Source organism: Musca autumnalis, unplaced genomic scaffold, assembly GCF_047663935.1.
Source record: "Musca autumnalis isolate F117 unplaced genomic scaffold, ASM4766393v1 scaffold_1, whole genome shotgun sequence".
In the NCBI taxonomy this organism is placed as follows: Eukaryota; Metazoa; Arthropoda; class Insecta; order Diptera; family Muscidae; genus Musca; species Musca autumnalis.
Genome location: NW_027411644.1, coordinates 91,005,614 through 91,025,100, shown reverse-complemented (window position 1 = coordinate 91,025,100; position 19,487 = coordinate 91,005,614). Strand labels below are relative to the sequence as shown.

General features: G+C 37.4%; 2 protein-coding genes across 6 annotated transcripts in view; one reads left to right on the top strand and one right to left on the bottom strand.

The window, feature by feature from the left end:
• LOC141403271 (uncharacterized) overlaps nucleotides 1-19,487 on the bottom strand; it is a 189,229-nt gene that overhangs the window by 79,218 nt on the left and 90,524 nt on the right. For all 3 annotated transcript variants that reach the window (XM_073985469.1, XM_073985461.1, XM_073985476.1), the window contains one exon: nucleotides 15,649-15,778. The gene's annotated coding sequence lies outside the window, so the exon portion shown is untranslated. The remainder of the gene's footprint in view (nucleotides 1-15,648; nucleotides 15,779-19,487) is intronic.
• PGRP-LB (Peptidoglycan recognition protein LB) overlaps nucleotides 1-19,487 on the top strand; it is a 38,063-nt gene that overhangs the window by 11,665 nt on the left and 6,911 nt on the right. The window lies entirely within an intron of this gene.

The following is a 19,487-nucleotide window of genomic DNA, read 5'->3' as shown; positions in this document are numbered from 1 at the left end:
TCTTCACACTGTACCTTGGTAAGGCCTGCGCAGCTGCATCACTATGAATGCTATTCAAGCCTGCCTGATAGGTTCGTTGATCTCATTTATACTCATTCTCATTTTTATTTTTCTACTTTTCTCTCCAGATCGCCCCTGACGTGCATGGGTGGGGAAAGCCACCACCATGATCAAGAAGAGGACAGGCAAAAATGTAAATATATGCACGGTTGCCACTGAGTAAAAAGAAATTCTTCCAACATTTTCCGAAAATGTTACCAAAAAGTTACCAACAAATGTTTAATATAAACAATTTTTTTATACTTAAATTTATAAAATATCGATGTCCGTCTGTCTATTGAAATCAAGATACAGCTCGCAATATCTAAGATAAAACTTTTTAATTTAGAATATAAGTTTATATTGGTATTAAAAATGGGGAACAACAAAAATTGTTGCCAGACGCCATTTGATTTTTTTTAAGTTTGACAGATTTTACCCTCGGGAATATTTGACATACGCAAAAAAATGGAATTTATCACGGCAAGAGTGTATAAATCACATAGCACTATGAAAAACTGGTTAATGAATTCAATCGTGGGCGACACTCGCTAAAAAACGAAGGTCGTGATGGTAGTCCAAAAACTGCCGTTGTGTCAGAAAAAAATTAAACTGTGCGAGAACGGATAATGCATGATCGCCGTGTGGGCATTTCTTCAACCAACTAACATATGATATTGCATGAATTCCTTTGAGCAAAAATTGGGGTTTTCTCGCTAGATCCAGCAAAATTGGTCGCTCAAAAAAGTCTCTTGTGGATTTGTACAAAGAAATTAGCTGCGTTCCAGAACTAAAAAGTTTTTACAATTTTTACGACTTTTACACATTTTACTCCAAAAACCGTTCCCGTACACAAAAAAGTTGTAAAATGTTCACTTCTCTTTAAACAAAAATGGCGCTGAATGACGCTCTCTTTAAAAACTTTTTACACGACAAATTTGGGCGTCTGATTGGCTGATACGCCGACTTTGACATTTGTTCCAGTTTTTTTGACGTATTTTCCATTTTTCCGTTCCCGAACTATTTCAAAAAACTTGTGTGTGACAACAAATTGTTTGCAGTTCTCTCTCTCTCTAAGATCGTCACAGACTACGAATCTTGGATCTATGCTTAGCAGCCCGAAACAAAACAGGTATCGACCGTTTGGGTCTTCGAAAGCGAGCCTAATCCTACGAAAGTTGTTCATGGAAGAATACCTTTGAAGCAAATGGTCGCCTGTTTCTTCGGCAAAACAGACGTTTAGCTCTGAGTATTACACTACAATTTGTTTGCCTGAAGTCTCCTGAAGAATTCGAAAACGAAAAGAGAAGACGAATCGTTCTGCATCATGACGTTGCGAACTTTCACACATCGATTCAAACCAGTGCCTGTTTCACCTGACAAAACGCGGAATTGATGGGTCATGCACCGTACAGCCCCGACTGGGGATCCAATGACTTCATTTGGTTGCAGCACATCAAGAAAAAAAGGCGTGGTCAACGATTTTCGTCGCCAGAAGATGCTGTTGAAGCGTTTAAAAATATATGTTGACTGAAGCTCACGTAGAACTTGTCTCCCGCTTTTCTATATTTTTAAGGTTTCAGCCCAGTATCTATACGAAATGTCTGAGATTAACAACACGAAATGTCTGAGATTAACAGAACGATACCGGGCGATTTTCAGTATTTTTAATTATGTTACCACATTATCTAATCGACATGGCTTAAATTTGGTAATTAGTTTTAGCTGTGGCTAAAAAAGAGAAATTTGGTAGAGCCCCCATAGTGCGATACCGCCCTATTTTTGAAATCTTGAAGGACACATTGAAACCACATTGTCAAACTGAAGTAGCACAAATTTCGTATTTACTCTTCACTATGGGTATAAAATATTTCTTTAGAGAATTTCCGTGTAGATCATCATTCTGATATTGCAGCATTTGATGAGTATCGGCCTACTTTTAGTATTTTAAAAAATTCTACCACATTATCGAACATACATGGCTTATTAGAAAATATTTTGCAGGAAAAAACAGACACTATAGGTGCATAATATAAATGTGAACGAAGACCCTAACTATGATATTTGCCTATCACGCCCTTGAACAATTTGGCGTACGTTCACACAGTAATTTTATTTGTTTGTATGTTTAGTAATGCGGAAAATTATAAAAGAAAAGCAAAAATTGGATAGTTGTTCAAACCTTAAAAAGTTACCAAACCAAAAACGAAGTTATCAAATTACCAACCCCAAAAAAAGTTACCAATTTTGGTAACATTCTACCAACTGTGGCAACCGTGAATATATGTATTAATTTTCCTTGCGGCAAATGTCAGTTTGTAGGTGAGAGAGGGTATTGAGAGGCAAAAGGGTTACCATATGCCTCACCTCTCTCTCTATCAAATTGACAATTGCCGCAAGGAAATTTGCCTAAAATAAATATGGACTTAGTAAGTTTGTATTCACGGGAGCTAAAAAACAAAAACAAATCAAAACATTAGTTCCCTTTGTTATGCTCTGTGTGAGCATTCGTGTCGTATATGTGTAAATTGCCGAAAAACATCGGCACCACCGTGTCGTGCGTGATCGCCTATGCACTAGATCGTGGCAGATATGCTCACGGTGGTCAGGCCCAAGCAGGTACTGCGTCGACAATATGTTGTTGTCCTAGTATACCGGTAAAATCTTCGACTCCTCATGAAAATAATCTACTGCGGTCATGAGGAGGCACCCTGTTGCAGTCCTTAGGTCGGCATTCTGACAGGTTTACTAGATTCTTAAATTATGCTAACATTTGCATACCACACTGGCGCCGCATAGCTTACCACAAACCAACCAATTGCTTTACAACAAGGTATATTTGTCATTGTTTCCTTTCAGGAAGGTAGGGGTTAAACAGTTCCGGAGATATGACTCTTCTTATACGGCCTCTCCTCCTCCTATGCACTGCCTATTAAAATAACAAATGTACCCCTTTGGGTCAGTTACTGTCACGCCGTTCTACCATCCTTCTTTACTGAATTCGAGAGTAAATGATCCGTTGGCCACAATTTACTTCATGTTGTACCAATGTTGCATTGATTCAGGTGGTCTAGCCACTTTTTCCGTTCATCACGCTCATATGCTAGTCCCATTGCTTCTGCTGGGAAATTTTGTCTGACTTCAGGTATTCGACCAGTAGGTATGTAGCAAGCGGCTGCTGCAGTGATGATGCCCCGCAAAGTTATCTCCGGTACCCGAGGACCTAAGTGAATGGAGAGCTCTCTGAAACGATGATAGGTAAATTCTCTGAACCCTTGCCAATTATCTTTCCCATAATTCAGTCAAGTACGATGTATTTTCGGAGACGATGATAGGAAGGTGGTCAGAGCCAAGGGAAACCATAGGTTCCCAGGATACGTCATTTATCAGACATTGTGCAACAATGGTAATATGTGGTGAGCTGTGGCAATCTCCTCTTATCCCCGTAGGAGTGTCTACATTCACCGTGCAAAACGTAGAGCTATCAATTTGCTTGGCCAGCGCTGTACCCATCTATCTGGTCATTACTTAGATAAGATGAAAATGCAAAAGTTCATGATGGACATTGAATTTCGCTAGCACCAGACGGTTATTGCTCTCTAAAAACGAGCTAATCTCGGGCATATACCGCAGGGCACAGCAATTCATCGGCGGTATGTACACACACTTTACTGCTACCCCCATTCATTCCATGTATGGGGCACTAGAGTCAAGCTTAAGCGAGATAGGTGCTCTTGAATCAGCTTTAACTGGAAGGAAGTTTTTGCGGGCTCTGAAACTACAATGTTCATAGATGAGAAAAATCAAAAAGCAAACAAATCGCCGGAGCGCTTTTAAAATAAATCGCGATTCAAGTTGACATTTTTAGGGTTTTTTAGGTTTTCACGATTTTGCTTGGAAACCGCAAGCCCTTTCGGTATAAGACTAAAGAAAATGTTATAGCAGTGACAATTCTCTAAAAGATTGGCCTCTATGATATTTTCGTAGTTCCTACCATTTTTGAGATATAGAAGTTCAAATTGGGACAATGCACTAACGGCGTTGCTCCTTATAAAACAATGTCATGTACGGTGCACATTAACTAACTTTAAATTAAAACCGCTAATACCTGGGAAGTTTTTGCGGATTTCGGAAGAGCAATGCCCATAAATGAGAAAAACCCAAAAACAAGAAAAAAATCACCGGTGGGATTTTAAAATAAATCGCGGTCAAAGTTCGCATTTTTATATTTTTTTTAGGTTTTCAGGATTTTGTTTGGAAACGCAAAGTCCTATCTAAACGGGATTAAAGAAAATGTTGTAGAGAATTTTCACTGCTAACTCATTTTCTTTAGTCCTATTTTGCGGTTTTCAAGCAAAGTCGTGAAAACGTAAAATGGTAGAACCTACGAAAATATCATAAAGGCCAATCTTGTAGAGAATTGTCACAGCTACAACATTTTCTTTAGTCTTATTCCGATAGGACTTGCGGTTTCCAAGCAAAATCGTGAAACCCTAAAAAAACCCTGAAATGTCAATTTGAATCGCGATTTATTTAAAAAAGCGCTCCGGCGATTTTTTTTTTTTTTTTTTGTTTTTTGATTTTTCTCATCTATGAACATTGTAGTTTCAGAATCCCCAAAAAATTTCCCAGGTGTAAGCACCTTCCATTTAAAGTTGGTTCAAGATCACCGTGATGTATTAGGAAGGCACGCTTTCCTCTTCCGCTTCTTGTGCGATCCTTCCGCAGAACATTGTAAGCATCGCAACGTTGGAAGCTGCAGGTGGCGGTGAGCTTTGTTTCCTGCATCACGGCGACCATGATGTTTTTTCGACTCATAAAGTTTACAATTTCGCTGACCTTTTGCGGAGACCGTTGCAATTGAATTACAGAATTGAATTTGTTGTTGTTGGAGAGACTGCGGGGCGTTTCGTATTCCGATGATGACAAAGAATCCAACGACGAAGTTGGAGAGAAACTGGGAGATGTTCTGGCGCAGCAAGCAGCAACACACCTATTGCAGTAATCGTGGGTGCGTTTAAGGCCAGAGCACCCTCGGAAGTGCACCAATGCCCTACATCTATTACATCTCACGATTGTTGACATGTGGTGGATGCGAATCTGGCAAACGGAACAGATCCATACTGGTCTGGAGTTCATCTATATCCCGGCACGGACCAAAAAAGCGCAGACCAGGTACTACGGGATAAATTGGCGCTCCCATGGTGAAAAAAACTAAACATAATTGTTGAGGTGACGATCCTCTGTCGAAGATTCCTCCGAGTCAAGCCCGCGCATAGACCCGGCCGCCGTGGGATTGAATAGCTGTCGTGGGATTGGTTATTTGGTAATGTGAGTTTTTCTGGGGGATTTTTTTGTGTTCACATGAAAATTATGCTGTTTAATTATTTTTCATGTTCAAATGGGTACCTTTTAGTTACACTCTCTGTACATAAACATGTACGTATGAATGTATGCATACTAGGGCTATAATTTTTTACAACCTCGTATCCCTGTATGAAATATATTTATGAGTTTTTACATAGGATTACATAAAATCCTTATTATAAAGTGATTCGATAAAAATGTTTCCGAACAAAACGCTTTTATTTATTCTTGTCTTTTTAGGACGAAGGTCATTATATATGAAACGTTTTAATTAATTATTTGAATTAATCGAGCTAACATGGCCTAAGGAATTTGTATTGAAAAATGAATTCTAGCGAAGTACTACACACTCAACCACTATGCTACGATTTTTCGTTTCGCTGGTGGTTTAGGCCAGCTCATCAGGCATATTTTGAATGTAAATGGCTAGAAGACAAAGGCTGATTTTGATAACTTCTATTTATATAACAATTTTTACAAATTTGTAGATATGAAGTATTTTTTGAAGTATTTTTCCATATCAAGTCACCCTAGTGTCTTGTCTAGGAATCATTTTCTCAACACTTACACATGTACAATCAAAGGAGGGGTTTCCTTCATGAATTGTAATGCCCTCCAATTCGGAAGTTTTTGTTGATATCATATCAATAAGTGTTGATATGATAGGTTGGCAGTGGCTTTGAACGCTAAGACCTCGACAACATTGTCTGTTTGTTGGAGAGGACCCAGGCTGAGGTTTGAACCTGGGTCCTCTCCAACAAACAGACAATTTTTTGAAGTCACTGTTAGCAGATATTTAACTGAAAACAAGATTTTTTTGGATGTGGTTTGTGGGGAAACTTTTTTATAATAAAATGGAATAAATGTTATTTTAGGCATTAATAGGCAAAAATTCATTCATTCTCAATACAGGAAATTATTTTTGAGAAAAAATGTCAAAAAGTCATAACCCTAATGCATACATATTGATTGCGTATTCAACGCTATGAAAAGTTGAACTCAAATTAAAATAAAAAAAACGTGATTGATAACAAGCCTGGCACGACATTAACGTGCATAAATAATTCCACTTTTAATTGCATTTCCATAAAACGGAACAAAACATAGGTGTTTATTATGGATTTTATGGGACATATACATATGTACATACATACGTATGTATATTATGGAGGCAACGAAAAAAACTCAATCAATTTAGATGGTCGATTAAAATTCATATTGAATAAAATTTGAAATAATTAATGCATATGGAAAAAGAACAGGTAATAGATATTTATTATAATTAAACGTGATATATTATTATGTGGTAATACGTGATAGTTATTTAAAAAAAAACAGAGATTATAGAATTTAATAAAAGCCATTCAATTAAAATCATTTACTCATCAAAGCCTTTTCTGAAGCCTTCAGTAAGCCGTCTTGATAACGACAATACCGGCTACATATTTATTAAAGGACTAACCCCTTCACATGTATATGTACAATACATTCGACAAACCTATGTTGCATTAAATGTCTAAGTAACATCACTCTCTTCACAAACTGGTAGCGTGACTTAAAAGACAATTCATGAAAAAAATCCCCTAATTTTAATGTCTAACGAAAAACTGCAATCTTATCTCAAATCAACCTGCTAACCGATCTTTGAAATAAAACAATAAATAAAAAAATTTTTAATGGGTCAATGAACTTCAACAATTGCATTCGAGGGGGATTTTTATTGAAAGCCATGGCATGCTAATTTTTCAAAATTTGATGGGAATGATTTGCGAAAATTATGGTAGATAAGGTAGTGTTAAAGGGTTCGCTCAATCCCATGAGTGGAGAAAATAAAAATTTGTTGCGTGGCGAAATTGAACGAACATTCAACAGATGTAAAAAATTTTTCAGCTAATTGGTCGATTTTTGTAGCCATAAAATACTAGGTCCGACATGCCCTTGCTAAAGTAATGGGTTAGTAGGTAGATTTGTAAGTAGTTACGAGTTTTTGTCGGGTAGGTTAAGCTCACCTCAAAAGAGAATTTAATGAAAATTTCTTTGACCGTATATAAAGGACTTTGAAAAGTCATAATCTGTAGGAGGCAAAAAAAGTGGTTTATGTATTCCTTCAAAAGCATATTATGTGTATATTGACACGGTGCTCTTAAACCAACTTTAAATGAAAGTAGCTTACACCTGGGAAGTTTTTGCGGATTCTGAAACTACAATGTTCCTAGATGAGAAAAATCAAAAAACAAAAAAAAAGTCGCCGGTGGAATTTTAAAATAAATCGCGATCAAAGTTCACACTTTCATGGTTTTTTAGGTTTTCACGATTTTCATATGGAAATGGGACTAACAACAATGTTGTAGCAGTAACAATTCTCTACTAGAGTGACGTTTATGATATTTTCGTAGGGTTTACCGTTTTTTGAGATATACACGGAGGAAAAAAGGCCTCTCTAACATATGTCCCAAACATATTTTGCAGCAAACATATATTTGTTTGCAAAAGTCGAAAACATAACATATGTTTGGGTGCTGCAAACAAATATATGTTTGGGTGCAAACAAATATTTGTTTAGCTTAAATATAAATACAAACCCAAAATCCACAAAAACATACACATACACACATTTATAATTGGTGGTGGTTTTTCTTTCATCGAAATGCATAGAAATACCAAACACAAAAGCATCAACAGACGCGTAGATACATACAAAATTCCAAATACAAAAAAAGTGTCACACGAACGCTTCTCCTTAGTTGTAAAATAAAACATATTCTCCTCAATATTGACAGAAAACACTGATTTATTCACTCACTTTACCGTCTTTACTCAACGACTGCCTTGGGGAAACTGAAGAAAAAATGTTCTCTTTCCTCTTCGCTTGTGGATGAATAAATCACAACAACAACAAAGAACGGAACACACGTATTTGGCCGCGATATGCGATAAGCATACACACCACCAAAGCAAAAACAGACTTTTTCACCCTCCCGTCGTCGCTTTTACGTCTTCTATTACACCATACACCCAGCTCTTTATTATACAGGGCTCTTGTTTACCCTGTTGTTACGCTCTTTGACAAAAATCCTCTCTCCACACATAAAAAATATGTTCCAACATAAAGAATATGTTCAAATTAGGGCAATGCACTGTACTGTATCGCCTCCTTATAAAACAAAGTCATGTACGGTGCGCCTTAAGGGGTGTTTACACTAGCCATCAATGTCATATGACCTGAAAATTTCCATCGTTATACATTTGATTTATTTAAAAAGCGCTCCGGCGATTTTTTATACCCTACACCATACTGTGGTAAAGGTAATTATGTCTTTGTGCATTAGTTTGTAACATGCAAAAGGAAACGAGATAGACCCATAGTTCCTTTTAGGGATATACATAGAATAACATTCTGAGTCGATTTACGCATGTCCGTCTGTTCATGTATTTTTGTAAACATAGTACAGGTCGCATTCATTGTCCGATTCGCAAGAAAGTTTGGGAAGATCGTTTTTTTGGACGAACGCTATATATTTTGGTAAAAATCGGTTCAGATTTGGAATGAAATTTGGAATGTGTGACTAAATTTGTTGCAGAAATGAGTATGCCAAATTATGTGGAAGTCGGTTCACATTTTGATATAGCTCCCATACATATTTTCGGCCGATTTCACGTATTTGCTGCAGCAAACACCCTATATATGTCCCATTTCGATGAAATATGGAATGTCAGACTGAATTTGATCCAGTAATAAGTGTACTATATTATATTGAAATCAGTTCAGGTTTATATATCCCCATATATATTTTATATATTCACAGTGGTGTAGTGTATCATATGGTCCGCCCGTTCGACTTTGATCCTTTCCTTACTGTTTTTTTTTTTTTTTTTTTTGTTTTTTGATTTTTCTCATCTATGAATATTGTAGATTCAGAATCTGCAAAACCAGGTGTAAGCATCTTCCACTTAATGTTAGTTAAGGCGCACCGTGCATGTCGTTGTTTTGTAAGGAAGCGATACAGTCAGTTCATTGTCCCAATTTCAACTTATATATCTCAAAAATTGTAGAACCTAGGAAAAAGACATAAAGGCCAATCTTGTGGAAAATTCTCACAGCTACAGCATTTGCTGTAATCCCATTTCAATAGGTCTTGCGGTTTCCAAGCAAAATTGTGAAAACCTAAAAAAAAACCCTAAAAATGTGAACTTTAACCGCGATTTATTTAAAAAGCGCTCCGGCCATTTTTTTATTTTTCTCATCTATGAACATTGTAGTTTCAGAATCCGCAAAAACTTCCCAGGTGTAAGCTCCTTTCATTTAAAGATGGTTCAAGAGCACCGTGTTGAACCTATAAAAAATATATTCCATTTACAGAACACCTAGTGGAGGTCTTCTCACTATAGAATAACACATATTCTGGAAACTCCAAACAGGGTCTCCAACCTCCAAAAAAGATTTACGCTTTTTAATGAAATATTGACTCTTTAATTAAGTAATGCCATTAAATACTGAAGATATTGAGGGGTTATTCCCCCTTAGTACGATTCACACAAATTAATAGTTGATAATATTCCATTGGATATCATGTTATGTCATGCATTTTCATGACTGAAACTATAATTTCTTTTTTTACCAATTTCAGTCACATATAGAAATTAATTATTACATTTTGTTCGAAGCGACGTCACGATGAATTGAAGTCATAACAACTAAAAAATAATAAAAGCACCGCAATTGGGTTCGCTTGCAGCAATTAGCAAATTGATAAGGTCTTTCGCGTAAAAAAAACAATATTTTAACAGGTGATTTTTTGGATTGAATAGATATTTGTTTCAAAATAAGGGAAGCACTTGACTCACACGATGCACTGTTATGAACTTATATTATTTATATTTTAATGAAGTGTTTTATAGAAGCACCCATTCTTTGAGAGAGGGTCTGTAAAAGCAGCCTTTCATTCAAAAATGGTCTATAGGAGCACCCTTTCTAACGGTGCAGTTAAGATACCAACTGTATTTGAACGGAGCACTATTGATACCTGGGCGAATCAACGAGTATAAGGCTTAGCTGCCAAGTCCTTGCCGTGGTAAGAAGGCTGTGCCACGGTTGACCTCAATAGCTCCATAAATCAATATATCATGGATATTCGATTTTTAATAAAACATTCCACAAAACCCCCAATAATAAAGCTTCGACTGATGCCCTTCAGTCTTAACTCCCACAAGTGCATCAACCTATTTATACCTGACCATCAAAAACATAGACAATGACAACGAATCCCCCAATGTTTCCGTCAGCATCTCAATCTCTGGTGTTACAGAGAAGTTGACTGTTACTAAGGGCGGGAAAGACACCATATTAACGGCTCTTCCTCTAACTAGTTGAGGAAAGCATCACCCTTACTCTCAAAATTTTTAACTGAAGAGGATGAAGCCATGGGCACGACAGTCATCCATGTCCCAACCTCTAGTCTTGATACTGATATCCAATCCGAGGACAAAGTTTCTAAAAGGACTTGTCCAATTGGAACAGTCGTTTTGGTGTCAGACATATCCGATAACCTCTGCTTCTCAGGCAACAAGCACTGGAGGAGTAGAGCGGCATGAATGAAGTATCCATCGATAAGATTCGCAAACCCCCAAAAATGCCAAAGCCAAAGAAGCAAAGGATAAAAAGGCATACCAAAGCGCAATTAACCACTGCAATCGGAGCGGGAGCAACCCCCATAAAGAGCAACCCCCCATAAAGAGAGAAATCTCCAGCTCAAATAAAGACACCCCTTCATCCAAAGCACCAACGTTACAGCCCTCACTGAAGGCTGAGAAGAAACCAAAAAAAGGAAAAGAAGGCGTCCAAGTCGTCCAGTAGGGTTTCGACTAGCTCTATAGCTGTCCCAACTTCCAAACCCCACCAAAAGGTGATAGAAAAAAGTCAGCTGATGAGCAAACAAAAAATCGACTCGGATGCGAACGTGAGCAGGCGGAATAATGACAAGTCTGTGGCGGTATCAACAGCTCCAAAGGACCAAAATCACAACCAGTGGTTGTGAAGAGAGTCAGGTCGCACAAAGAACAGCCTCCTACTGCGAAGAAGCTTACACTGTCACAGCCGTTTCAATCGTCTGCATTGTATGCTTCGGTGACGAGGAAGGCTAGTGAAAAGATCACTGTTGAAGATACCAAAATCTCTTCATAGGTGCATCCTCTTCGAAGCCTTGTACGTCTGCGAAGGCGAGCAAGGATAACCCGACGCTTAGAACTTTGCAGACTCCCCCTGCTTGTCTAACCCGAAGCAGAATGACAATACGGCTAGACGGATTGTCCCGGATGAAATTCGACTGGCAATCATCGACAGGCCTGACCCCAATGGGCGTATCAGCGACTGTCATTGGCTGCTAGTGGAAAGTCATCTTAGCGATATCCTCATCTCAGACATGGTTGACCATAGTAATGTATGTACGTACGGCTTGGCCAGGCTGCTCTTTACAAGAGAGGCAAGGTGATTAGCTCTGAGAACAAGGAATCGGCAGATTTTCTTCTTCGGACAGTTTAAGATATTGCCTCGCTTTGGGAAGGCAGCAATTAGGCAGTTGCAGCTCTGAATGAGATACCATGAGGGACGGTGACCTCAGTATGGGTCCCTTGGGCGAATACTGAAGTTGGTTGAGAAACAGAACGTTGGTATTGAGATGGGGAAGTGGATGATTCTCAACTGCTTTAAATTGAACTGGTTCTTCCTCACCAGGAGGAGATCTAATGCAATAGTACTCTACTCTTCTCCCTGTCACTCCTGGGTCTGACGAGTCTGTGGCGGCATCGACTGCCACAAAGGACCAAAATCACAACCCGAAGCTTAGAGCTTTGCAGACTTCCTGCTTGCCTAACCCGAAGCAGGATGACTATAATGCTCGAGGGATTTTCGCGGATTAAATTCGACTGGCAATCATCGACAGGCCTGACTGACCCCAATGGGCGCATCAGCGACTGTCATTGGCTGCAAGTGGAAAGTCATTTTAGGGATATCCTCATCTCAGACATGGTTGACCAGAGTAGTGTACGGCTTGACCAGGCTGCTCTTTACAAGGGAGGCAGGCAAGTTGGTTAGCTGTGAGAACAAGGAATCGGCAGATTTTCTTCTTCAGACAGTTAAAGATATTGCCTCGCTTCGGGAAGGCAACAATCAGGCAGTTGCAGCTCTGAATGCGATACCATGTGGTACGGTGACCTCAGTATGGGTCCCTAGGGCGAATACTGAAGTTGCTTGAGAAAAAGAACGTCGTTATTCAGATGGGGAAGTGGAGGATTCTTAACTTCTTCAAGAAGAACGACGGACTGTTCATCAAATTTGCCAGCAACAAGTCTGGAAAGTCTTTGCTATGGACGACAAAAGACTCATCCAGCTGTTTCCACATTTCCCCGGAGCTTCCAACGCTTTGATTTAGCTTTCCTGATGACAATCGCAACATCATCCATTGTTAAGTGAGGTGGTCCTTCCTCGCCAGTAGGAGATCTAATGCAATAGTACTATACTCTTCGCCCTGTCACTCCCGGGTCTGACGAGTCTGTGGCGGCATCGACTGCCCCAAAGGACCAAAATCACAACCCGAAGCTTAGAGCTTTGCAGACTTCCTGATTGTCTAACCCGAAGCAGGATGACAATAATGATCGACGGATTCGACTGGCAATCACCGACAGGCCTGTCTGACCTCAATGGGCGCATCAGCGACTGTCATTGGCTGCTAGTGGAATGTCATCCTAGGGATATCCTCATCTCGGACGTGATTGACCAGAGTAATTTACGACTTAGCCAGGCTGCTCTTTACAAGAGAGGTAGGCTTCTTCAGACAGTTAAAGATATTCCCTCGCTTTGGGAAGGCTGCAATCAGGCAGTTGCAGCTCTAAATGAGATACCATGTAAGCGGTAAACGATTTAAGTAATTTAAGTAACGCAGTTACGCTGACTGAGGTCCTATCTAACTTTCTTTCCAGGGTTCGAGGGTGACTTCACCATTACCAATCTATTTATTTCGGTACCAATGTTGGACCACTTCAGATGATTTAGCCACTTGTTCCGCTTTTGCTCGTAGATCAACCTCTGAACATCCCGTGTCAGCTCCCTGACTTTGTCACTGGGGTTGACTCGACAAAGCTCATTTGCTAATTTCGTCGCCTCTGCTGGGAAAATTGGTCTCAGTTCGGGTATTCGACCAGCAGGTACATGGGGAGCGGCTACAGCTGCGATGATGTCTTGGAACTTCATTTCTCCTACCCGAACATCAGAAGGGTCGGAGAGTTCTCTGAAGCGGTGATTAGTGAATTCTCTGAAACTAGGCCAATTAGCATTCCCATGATTGATGAAAGTGAGGCGTTCAGAGGTAATGAAATCGGATGGTCTGCTGATGGAGACAATTACGGGGAGATGACCAAGAGAAACAACGTGTTGCCAGGTCACGTCATTTGTCAAACCAGGTGTCGCGATGGTTACATCTGGCGAACTGTGACACTACTGACAGTTCTACACTTCTACCCCCATATATGTACGGGTCATTAGAGCTAGGCTCAAGTGAGATAGGTCTGTATTGAACAGACCGGTGCAATAGGAAAGCTAATCCACTTCTGGTGCGATTCTTCTTCAGTACGTTTCAGCCATCACAACTCTATACAAGCTACAGCTGCTGTTGAGCTTAGTTTCCTGCACCGCCGGCACCATGATATTCTTCCGACTGACAAAATCCACTATTTCCTCGATCTTACCTCGGAGTCCATTGCAGTTAAATTGCAAAAAGGAAGCAAGTAGCAAAATGATGCGCGTGCGGTTATTGTTGGGGGGACTGCGGGGAAGTCTCGCATTGTGATGACGAAGTCGAAGACGGCTCACTGGAGGATGTGTTTACGCAGCATAGTCCCTTACATGGACCAGTGCAGAGCAACTTCTGAGATGAACCCGCTCCCGGTATATATTGCATCTCACTGAAGTTTATGTGTGGTAGATCCGGATGTGACAAACTGACCAAATGAATACAGGAATATGCTGCTCCCGACGCACTTACATGTGTACACTGAGGTGTCCTCCGCTTGCAGGAACACGGGTATTATGTGGTTCTGGGTTAATCCGGAATCGAAAAACTCGGCGCCATGGGGCATCATGGTGACATGATGGTTATGTCATTCGAACATCACGTAGGGGTGTCCTAATTGATCGTGCAAAGCGCAGACCTTGCAATCTTCTCAGCCAGCGCTGTAGCCCTCTCGTCATTGTCTAGGACCGAATGCCACAATTCATAGTGTGCTTCGATATACAACAATTTTACTTCGGCAGTTTCAGAGCTGACTGCTGCCACCATACATTCCATGTAAGGGTCATTAGAGCTACACTTGTGCAATGGGAAAGCTAATCCCCTACCTCCACTTCTGGTTCCAACTTTTCTAAGTACGTTGTTACCATCTCAAAACAGTAAGTAGCAGTTGTTTTGAACTAGGTGAATTCCACTATTTTCTCGATCTTACCTTCGTCCCGGCATGGATCAAGAGAATCTCAACACAGAAAAACAATACAAACACAAACATACTTAAAAAGTGGCGGCAGCCGCTAGCCGAAACACAAATGTTGTATGGTTTCGGTTCAACGCGTTTTTAAATAACCTGCCCCCTTGGGATTGTAGAATTGTTAGTACTTACACCTACCACAAAGAACTATATAAAGCTGTTATATGGTAATGGTTGCTTTGGATAGCACTATAGTTGGGCAATCTAGTTCCCGGAGTGGATTAATCTTTCTAGTTTCTTTTCCCAAAGGGAACTAGTTCCTTAATATAGTTCCGAGGCTGATATAGTTCAAGAAAGCGCAGACCTGGATGAATGGATGAATTGGAATAAAAATAAAAAAAATTGCAGCAAAGGCGTAGGCGTCAAATTGAAGGAACGGGAAGAGAAGAACGAAAGGAACTATAAGAACTAAAGACACTATATAAAGAGCTTTAAATAGTTCCCATAGTTATTTGTCCGGAATAGTTCCTTGGAACTAGTTCTTGCCGGAACTACACAACTGTAGATAGCACAGATTCTTTTCAAAAAGGTATAATCTATTATATAACGGAATTCCGAAGTTTATAGAACATTTTCATTAGGCCAGTTTAAATCACATTTTTACTTGATTTTATGGCCTTTAATGGTAATTGTGGACAGTTATAGTTTAACATACAAACCAACTTCATGTTATTTATTTTAATTTGAATAAAAAATGTATACCATACTTACTGTGTAGTTTAATATTATTATTCAAAAGTCGCTCTTCCTTTTAAATCGCACAAAAACTGTTTTTTACAAAATTATGGCGATTTTGTTGTCTGTGATGAATGAAATGGGCGTTGAATGGACAATTATTAATCTAGAAAAAGAGCGAAAAGAAAAAAACAAATAAAAATTACATGTTGTTTTATTTATCGAAATCATAAAATAAAACTTTATATTTTGTTTATTCATAAACGGACACAAAGCACTCATGCAAAAAATTCACACACAACCACCAAAATATTAAAAACAAAAACTACAAAATACAAAAACTTTGTTCGCCATAAATATTTAACAAAATGTTTAAAATTGTTTGAAGGGTCAAAGTTTGCTCAAAATAAAAACAAATTAAAATATTCAAAACTTTTTTTGTTCGCACGATACAGTTTCTGGTGACGCAAGTAGAGAGATTGAATGAAAGAAAAATAAAAAACTAGTGTTAAAATCATCGTTTGTTTATTTGACGACATGTGTCGTAGTGATATGACACTATTTACACAAAGCGTATCATTATTTATAAAAATTTAAATAATAACAATATTTTTTTTCAAATAGCAACATCAATAAAACGAAACAAATTGATATTGTTTTGAGTGGTTATTGAAATAAACAATTGTGGTAAAAAATTGGTGTGGGGACTTAGAAAACTCTTGCCAATTACATGACTGTAAACTTGGATTTTTTAAATATTATTTTTTCAGATTATTAGCAATCAAACGTGGATTTTTGTAAATAATATTTTTGAGGATTACCGCTAATATTAACAATATTTTTAAGGATTATCACCAATATAAAGGTGGGGTTTTTTAAATAATATTTTTGAGGATTATCACCAATATAAACGTGGATTTTTAAAATAATATTTTTGAGGATTATCACCAATATAAACGTGGATTTTTTAAATAATATTTTTGAGGATTACCGCTAATATTAACAATATTTTTAAGGATTATCACCAATATAAAGGTGGGGTTTTTTAAATAATATTTTTGAGGATTATCACCAATATAAACGTGGATTTTTAAAATAATATTTTTGAGGATTATCACCAATATAAACGTGGATTTTTTAAATAATATTTTTGAGGATTATCACAAATATAAACGTGGATTTTTTTAAATAATATTTTTGAGGATTATCACAAATATAAACGTGGATTTTTTTTAAATAATATTCTTGAGGATTATCACCAATATAAACGTGGATTTTTTTAAATAATATTTTTGAGGATTATCACCAATATGAACGTGGATTTTTTTTAAATAATATTTTTGAGGATTATCACCAATATAAACGTGGATTTTTTTTAAATAATATTTTTGAGGATTATCACCAATATAAACGTGGATTTTTTTAAATAATATTTTTGAGGATTATCACCAATATAAACGTGGATTTTTTTTTAAATAATATTTTTGAGGATTATCACCAATATAAACGTGGATTTTTTTTAAATAATATTTTTGAGGATTATCACCAATATAAACGTGGATTTTTTTTAAATAATATTTTTGAGGATTATCACCAATATAAACGTGGATTTTTTTTAAATAATATTTTTGAGGATTATCACCAATATAAACGTGGATTTTTTTAAATAATATTTTTGAGGATTATCACCAATATAAACGTGGATTTTTGTAATAATATTTTTTAGGATTGTCACCAATATAAACGTGGACTTTTTAAAATAATATTTTTGAGGATTATCACCAATATAAACGTGGAATTTTTTAAAATAATATTTTTGAGGATTATCACTAATATAACCGTGGATTTTTTTAAAAACGTAAATGTAACCTTTATTTTGGTGTTAATGACCTTTGTGATTTGTGACAAGTAACACCTTTCATTTTTTGCAAGCTACGTAAAATGTGCGAATTTATTATACAATTTCGTTAAAGAGGATACTACCTCTTTTTTCTGACCTCTTTAGGTGTTAACTAAAGAATTCATAAAATATATTAACACGTTCGGCTAGACAACTTTATAGATGTATGTGCGAATTTTTGTCATCCAGGAAAAATAATTGACCAACATTTTTTATTTATTATTTTATTTTGATCTATTGCCACAAAAAATCTTAAGTAGTTAAGAGATTTTATGTGAAATCAAAGAATTTTACTAGTTTATTTTTAAATGCTAATTAATGTAAATTTAATAACCCGATGTCTAGTTAAAATAATATAGAGGTAGGAAGTAAAATATGCTTTGTTTATAAAAGTGAAACTCTATTTTAATATCCGGAATAGTGAAGTAAGTAGGCCCAAAAATAGCAAGAAGGTATGTTCGCAAGTGTCTAGCAAATGAACGATTTTGCAAATTTTAAACCCGTATGTTTACATATATTATGGTAACTTTTTTCAATAGACAAGGTGGTAGCAAAACCGGTTATTTGATATGAAATATTTTAGTTATTATAAATACAATATTTTATTGTGAACGATTAGCAGATTTTATGAATGAAGCTTTTTGTCGACCACACCCCCAGCACAAGAGACAATCATATGGTTTTTTTGACAAATATATACTCTCCAACATTCTATGATTTGTTTTTAGAAGTAGAAATCGAATCGGGTTTCTTTTATTAGAGTTTAGCTAATGCGAGGAATTAGCGGTATGGGCTTAACCCCACAGTTGTTGTTTTAATATTTTATTAAAACAAGTTTAATTTATTATTGGGAAACATTTGACGATGTTTACCAAGGGGCAAGGCAAGGAAGACTATAGTTTCGGATCTCACCACAAATCCTCATCAGCTCCATTGTTTTCTGTTTTTATACCCTCCACCATAGTATGGAGGGTATATTAAGTTTGTTTTTCCGTTTGTAACGCATTGAAATACTCATTTGCGACCCTATAAAGTATATATATTCTTGATCAGGGTAAAATTCTAAGTCGATCTGAGCACGTCCGTCCGTCCGTCCGTCTGTGGTAATCACTCTAGCATCCACAAAAATAGAGATAGGACGCTGAAATTTTGGGAAAATGCGTCTTTTGTTTGCAGGCAGGTCAAGTTCGATGATGGGCTATATCGGTCCACGTTTTGGTATAGCCCCCATATAACGGTACCCCCCGATTTACGGTATTTTGACGTTTTTAGCTACATTTTCAGACCGATTTGGCTATAATTTGACATTTAGGGTTCTTAAGTGTCAACAAACATATATAACAAAACTTGTGGACATAGGTCCACGTTTTGGTATAGCCCACATATAACGGTACCCCCCGATTTGCGGTATTTTGACGTTTTTAGCTACATTTTTAGACCGATTTAGCTATAATTTGAAATTTAGGGTTCTTAAGTATCAATAAACTTATATAACAAAAGTTGTGGACATAGGTCCACGTTTTGGTATAGCCCCCATATAACGGTACCCGCCGATATACGGTATTTTGACGTTTTTAGCTACATTATCAGACCGATGTAGCTATAATTTGACATTTAGGGTTCTTAAGTGTTAATAAACTTATAAATTAGAAGTTGTGGACATTGGTCCACGTTTTGGTATAGCCCCCATATAACGGTACCCCCCGATTTGCGGTATTTTGACGTTTTAACTACATTTTCAGACCGTTGTAGCTATAATTTGACATTTGGGGTTCTTAAAAGTCAATAAACTTATATAACAAAAGTTGTGGACATAGGTCCACGTATTGGTATAGCCCCCGTATAACGGTACCCCCGATTTACGGTATTTTGACGGGTTTAGCTACATTTTCAGACCGATTTTGCTATAATTTGACATTTAGGGTTCTTAAAAGTCAATAAACTTATATAACAAAAGTTGTGGACATAGGTCCAC